This window comes from Mus musculus, chromosome 3 (assembly GCF_000001635.26).
Source record: "Mus musculus strain C57BL/6J chromosome 3, GRCm38.p6 C57BL/6J".
NCBI lineage: Eukaryota > Metazoa > Chordata > Mammalia > Rodentia > Muridae > Mus > Mus musculus.
The window spans coordinates 78,888,607-78,895,407 of NC_000069.6; the positions used below are offsets into that span (position 1 = coordinate 78,888,607).

The 6,801-nt window shown below is 42.6% G+C and overlaps 1 pseudogene; it reads right to left on the minus strand.

Moving 5' to 3' along the window:
- Gm5277 (predicted gene 5277) lies at positions 3,225-3,861 on the minus strand (annotated as a pseudogene).

Here is a 6,801-nt window from a genome sequence, read left to right on the forward strand (position 1 = left end):
CTGATGAGTGCTAGGATTCCAGGTGTAAACCTCAACACCTACCTTCTCACCTCCTATAGAAGCAGGTCAGGGCAACTTGTATTTTACCCAGCAGACTCATTACACAGACTCTGAACAGGGAGGGAGTGGCATTGAGAGATACTGAGAGCATCTATGATACAGGCATTGGATGGTGCTCATAATCCCAGAAAGGAAAACAACGCACAGGTAAGCACACGCCATCTGTCATGGCAACGAACGGTTGATGAACATGTGGAACCGGAGAGCAGAGGCAGAAGCTATAAACAGTTGTGTCATGTCCACGCCTTAATTAATCTTGAAATGTTTATTCAACTCGGCTTCAGAGTTCCATCAAGCAGCCACTTATATCCCCACTTCCCGGCCTCTGAGCAGAAAGACTTCAACAGAGAGCCCGTGTCTGCCCAACCCTTACACTTTGGGTGAGGAATGAGGGAACAGGTGTTTTTCTCTATGAAGAAGTATGTACGTATTTCACAGGGGACCCTGAAGAAGCTGTCCCCAGCTGACCTGACAGAATAAGATGCTCACCTCTGAACTGAAGCTAGAACAAGATGGAGCCGCACAACTATCAGGCAGGCAAAAGTACTCGTGGGAGTGTGGGATGAACATGAAGTCTTGGGACCTGGGGATAAAGTACAGTGAGCGTCTACATGGGTTCCCAGTAAACCCCGCCTTCTGATAATTAAGTTCTGGGCTGGACTTACTGACTCCAACAGAATGTGACAGATATAAAATGATGTTAGGTTTGAAACTAAATACAAGGCTCCAAATCTCATGACCAATCTCTTATTCCTTCTCTGGGAGTCTTCAAATGTCATCACAGCCGCTGAGGACAGCTTGCCTGCAATTTCAAGAGTACCATGCACTAGACATACAGAGGCAAGCATCTCGTTCCTGACCCAGACAAAACCATGAGGGAATTGTCAAATCAAGCTTTTAAATGTTGAGGTACATTGCTACACAGGAAAAGATAACTCAACAGCAGCTCGTAAAAACTGATGAGTTTGTTGCAGTGAGCACTGAAAACAATTGGGAAATGTCACCAGCCCTGCTTATTTGGAAAGAATCAGATAGTGATGAAAGTTAGAGTTCTATATCTCAGGACTGAAGAACAGAGAGGATGGGACAAGGATTTCTGCCTTTCATAAAACTGGCTTTTCACACATCTTGTCATATCTCTCAAAGCCTCTACCCCCAGTCCCCTTCTTCTGGGCTTCTTCATTTTATGATCTCAAAATTGCATAGCATTACATCGTATTAGCTTCTGCCCTGAGTGCATTACTTCTGGAAGTCACGCGTCTCATTCACTACAAGAGAACAAGCACCTGCTTTTATGCTGTCCCCAAAGCGAAAGGAAAAGAGCTCACTAAGGAAAAGATTCCATGACTCATTGGTGAGAAGTCAATTCAAAGAAAGTGAAATTAACACCATTTGAGGAGGTCTCGCACTTAACGATTTTGTGGAGGAAAAAATATGAAACATGTGTAAAAACTCAAAATAGTGGCATATAGAAACCAAAACTGAAAAAAATAAATAAATCAGTGTAATCTAAGCCTGAGCTGATGGGGTCTTGCTTGATTTAACTTCTCTCATTAAAATGTCATATAGATTTCTTTGCTCTTTCATTTTGAACAGTAGCTTACATCTATAACCTTGTCAAAAACACAGAAATCAAAGGAAATAGCAGGGCCCAGAAGACCAGGTAAAACTCCGGGACTTGAAGGAATTTAATTGAAGTAGCACCACTCACCTTCTGGAGGTTACAGGAACTCTTTTAAGCTAATTAAAAACTATCTATGGAGCACAAGTAAACGCGATCATGCACCTCATAGGGCTGTGTTGGGACTAACAAATAAAATGGACCGCAAAGCACTTAACCAAATAGAACCAGCCAGCCTGGAACTATATGCTATGCTAACAATATTTTAATGTCCTCACTTAGCCCCTAGAAATTGAGCAGCACTGACTACAGACCTCGGCGCACAGAGACAGAAAACAGTGGCTGACTGTTTGCAAGGCAAAGCTCTCACTGGAAGAAAGTGCCAAAAGTTTACCACTCCAATATAATTAAAATGAAAACCGGTTTCCCAGGCAGAAGGATGGCAAGAATAAAAATAAAAACTATGAGATCTGACCACCACCTCTGTGACTCGTTGGGGGCTAGCTAGATGCTAGGAATTACATAATTTTATTACTGATTCGTTCATCCCAACACTCTCACTAATTGAAGACATTTAAACATGTAGCATAAAGGGCATTTAATAATAGATAGGTCACTCAGTGAAGAGCTGAGCTGATATCTAAACAAGAACTTTTTGGCTTAGATAGATGGATAGATAGATAGATAGATAGATAGATAGATAGATAGATAGATAGATAGATAGATAGATCCAATAGTAGATGCAGTACTATGCCAGAAGCACAAATGTCCTGCATTGGGAGGTATTTGAGCTTGATGGTTTTTGTTTGTTTGCTTGCTTGCTTGCTTGCTTGCTTGCTTGGGTTTTTTGTTTGTTTGTTTGTTTATTTATTTGTTTGTTTGTTTTTACTGAAGAGAAAGATTCCAAAATCCTTTGGAGAGCCATTCTTACCCTCTTCCCAGGCCTGGCTCTTTGAAGGGCTCTCTATCCTACCATACTGACCAAGGACACTATGTGATGTGAACATGGCAATAGAGAGGATGTTGTAGTCCAAGTTGGAACATGGAAGGTTCCATCTAAGCAGAAAGGATGGGTGTTGGTCGCACCAATCAGATCCTTCTATACACCATTTGATCATACCGTATGCTAATAAACTGTCAGGTGGCAACAAGAGGCCAGAAGCAAAGATTCAAACTGCCCTGCTAATTAATATTAATTCCAAATATCTAAAACAAAAATCAAGCCCTTTGTTTCCAAGAGCCAGAGGTGCGCGTGCATAGCTCTGCTCTGATTGTCTGGTTTCCCGGTTCTATTGCATTCAGTCTCCCTGGTTGAACTGTGTGCCATACTGAAATCACTGTAGGCCAGGGTCAGCTTCCTGGAGAGGCATGCAATCTGGCAGAGATTCAGGGGGAATCTCTGTGCTAAGTGGAAAGTACAGTAGGAAATATCCCCCAACTAAATAAGTGGGAGAAGCAGGAAACAGGAAGAGTCAGAGGCCCAGAGCATCCTGGGAGGAACTCTAACTGAGATGGTCATTCTTTTTTTTTTTTTTTTTTTTTTTTTAACTTTATCTGCATTTATTTCATGCTGAATTTATTCCCGGTCCATGAGTTTTTGTTTCTTCAGTTTCTTCTGGGATATCTTTTTCTGCTCTTCTGGCTTTGGAACGATCTGTTCCTTCTCAGTGAGGATCATCTCACTGTGGCAGGGGGAGCTCGTGTATGGGTTAATCTGGCCATGAGCTCTGTAGGTTCGTCGGCACATCTTAGGTGCCTTGTTCACCTGGATGTGTTGAATGACTAGAGAATCTAAGTCTAAACCCTTAAGTTCAGCATTACTCTCTGCATTTTTAAGCATGTGCAGCAAAAATTCAACACTCTTTTTTTTTTTTTTTTTTTTTGGCCACCGACCCTGCGTCCAGCTCCATCCACTGTTTGGCCTGGGCGCACCTACTGACTTCACCATTATACCGCCGAATGGCACACATTGCTTCTTTAAAGTGACATCCTTCAGATACTTGGTGGCTTTGCAGATATGCATATCCTTGATGGCATGGGCAGTTTTCCGGGTGTTCTTAAAGTGAGCACGAAGGTTTGTACTTCTTGATTTGCATGATTTTGTGGAGTTTTCTGGGTCAAGAGAATAGCGAACCATCTCGGCAGGTGACCTCTCACTGCTTACAGGAAGAGCGAGATGGTCATTCTTTAAACTCTTAATCTTTGCATGCCTGCCAACACAGACCAGTGAGGGGCAGAAGTTAGATAAAGGGGCCTCTACTTGCTCAGAGTTACTCAGCTGCAAATCAACTGGAGAAGCCATGTTTCCTAGCATCCAGGCAGCTCATGACTCTCCCTTAAAATAACAGCTGAGAAACTCACCACAGCCACCACTAAGTCCAGCCTTCACAGTCACCTTTACTCACACTTGCATCTTGCATCAGGCAACAATTTTGCCCCACCAGGAAAAAAAAAATCCAGATTTTGAACTGGGGAAAACTTACAAAAGAACAAAGTTGGTTTTGGGAGAACATCTTAGGTCAACTTGAGACCTAAGCACTCTAAACAGCTTATTTCTCAAGGCAAACTAGACCCTCATCCTCTAGGCACCTCAACACCAGCACAAGCCCCCTTCCAGTCGGGGGTCACTGCATTTGTGCAACTGTCATTACACAATTAACATTGAGCAGCCAAGTGTCAAATGATGCCTCAGGCATGCTCTGCACAGGTATGTTATTCTTCACCTGTTGCAATGTGGGAGCCAGGCAGCCTCGTCTTACTGACCAATGATTCCTGTCCATACATTGACTCTCTTATCTACTGGTCTCTTAAACTATGAAGTCCACAGTGACCAGGTGATAGCTAGAGTGGAAAATGTGAGTTTTTCTGTGTCTTCTGATGAAAAGGATCAGTATGGAAAATTACAGAAGCTGGGAGAACAAAGAACCTTTGTTTGCAGCTGGACATGGTGCATGCCTACAATGCAAGCAGTTGGGAAGGAGGCAGGAGGACAGAGTGCTCAAAGGCAGTCTAGGCTACATGGTTAGATCCTTTAGTTAGACTAAACACTGTAACTACAAAACCACAACCTGTCTGAGGTCCTGGGTATAAAAGAATGGGCTTAGAGAGGAATTTAGGGGAGAGTTCTTCAGGAACTTTTAGCACAATAGAGAAGAATCTGGCCTCTCAGAGTCCACTGGAGAGAAAAGGGTGGAACACGGGACAAAAAAGGAGTAACAGTGGAGGGGGATTAAGTATATGGGCAATGGGCCAAAGAATTTTGTAAAATGTTGTGGCCATTGAGAAATCCCAAGGTGGTGAGATAGCTCAAATAAGTCTGTAGAACATTTCTGAAATTTGTTTTAAGACTGTTGGCTGTGTGACATAATCTCTCCCCTGTGGTCCACCCAACTTTCATTAAATGTTCTGTGAAAAGGGAGAGGAAAAGATAGAGAGAGCTATGGTTTAATAGAATCAGTAGGCTACAGTTACCATGTGGTATTTGACACAACCCAACACAATAGGCTCACGTCTTGCTAAGACCAAAGCCAAGTCAGCACAGGTGAGATATAAAAGGGTGGGAAAGACGGATGACCTGCAGCAGGTAAGTCCCTTTGAAAGCAACACTCTCCTCTAACAAAAGAGGGTTTTATTCAAGGGGCCCAGGTGAGTTCATATAGGGGTTGGCCATTTCTAAGTGTGTTGACCTAAGGGTCCATTCCTGAGCATGTTCAATCTAAGGTCGTGGAGCCCACATTTGAAAGATGAAAGTAAAAACCAGGAATGCACACTCAATTTGCAACATGAAGTTTGAGCTGAAACAAAAGGAAAAGCCACCATGATGAGTTGTTCTTAACAAGTCTTCCTCTGAAGATGCTGCTCTACTTCGTGGCTAATCGTGACCAAACCTTATGCTATGAGGACTTCATCCTCAAGCTGGCACCTGAGCTGAGTGTTTAAAGATCCGTTCCATATCATATATCTTTGACAAGGATATTATGTATGGTGTGGGATGTTAAAGAACAATTCAGTCCCATGGTCATGAGCCTATTTGTCTCCTTCATTGTAAAACGGATCCTTCAGTCTGAGGTGATATAATACAAGCTACATGTTGGCGGATCACTGTATAAGTTCTCAGATGGCGAGGTCCTACAAACAAGAGAAATCAAGTCCACGTTTTGAAGCTTACACAGCTCCAGCATCATCTTGGCACTGTAATGGTTTGGTTTCAACGTGAAACCTTTAAATGACCAGCTAAAATTTTCTCCACTTTTCTGTTTTTCAAGAACCAAATGGTTCTTACAGAAACTTTTACAACATGGCTTGTAGGAGTGTAAACTAGTCCAGTCACTATGAAAATCAGTATGGTGATTCCTCAAAATATTAAAACTACTGTATGATCCAGGTATAACATAAGTGTGATCAAAGTCAACGTATAATAGAGAAACTTACACATTGCAGCTTATGGGGTACTATTCACAGTGCCCACGTCAGGAAAAGCCTAGCTGTCCATCAAAGAATAAAGAAAAGGTGGCATGTAATAAGGAATTATTCAGCAATAAATAAAAATGGTGTTGTGCCATTTGGAGGAACTGAAACTCATTGTGTTACGTGAAATAAACCAGACTTAACAAATAGTCACGGTTTTCTCTCATCTGTGGAATTGGGCATTGGAGGGGTAAATAGATGTAAAAGCATGTGGGACTATGAGGAGTATAGACAAGGAAAGAGGAGAGAAGGGATAAAAAAGGGTAATAGAGCAGGTGAATGTGAGCAAAGACATTGTGAGCATGGACAAACATGCTGTGATACTCATCACTTTGGACGATTAATCTATACAAGTCTGAAAGAAAAAAGAGTTCCTCGTTCTTTGGTCTTCTCTTCCTAAATTCATCTCGAATGTGCCTGCCTTTGGGGATTCAAATGTTTTAGTCTACCTACCTCATCCCCCTAGCCTAGAAGAAAACAGGCTGCCTTCAGCCAATGTTTTGGGATTCCTCAGAAAGGGAGAGAAGAGTGGTTACTTGGGGCTCCGTTTTTCTACTTCCTCCCTCACGGTGTCCAGGCGCTGCTGCACACCGAACAGAGAAGGATGAAGTGGTGTGGAGCAAGCAGAACCATGCCACCAGACAGAAGAACTG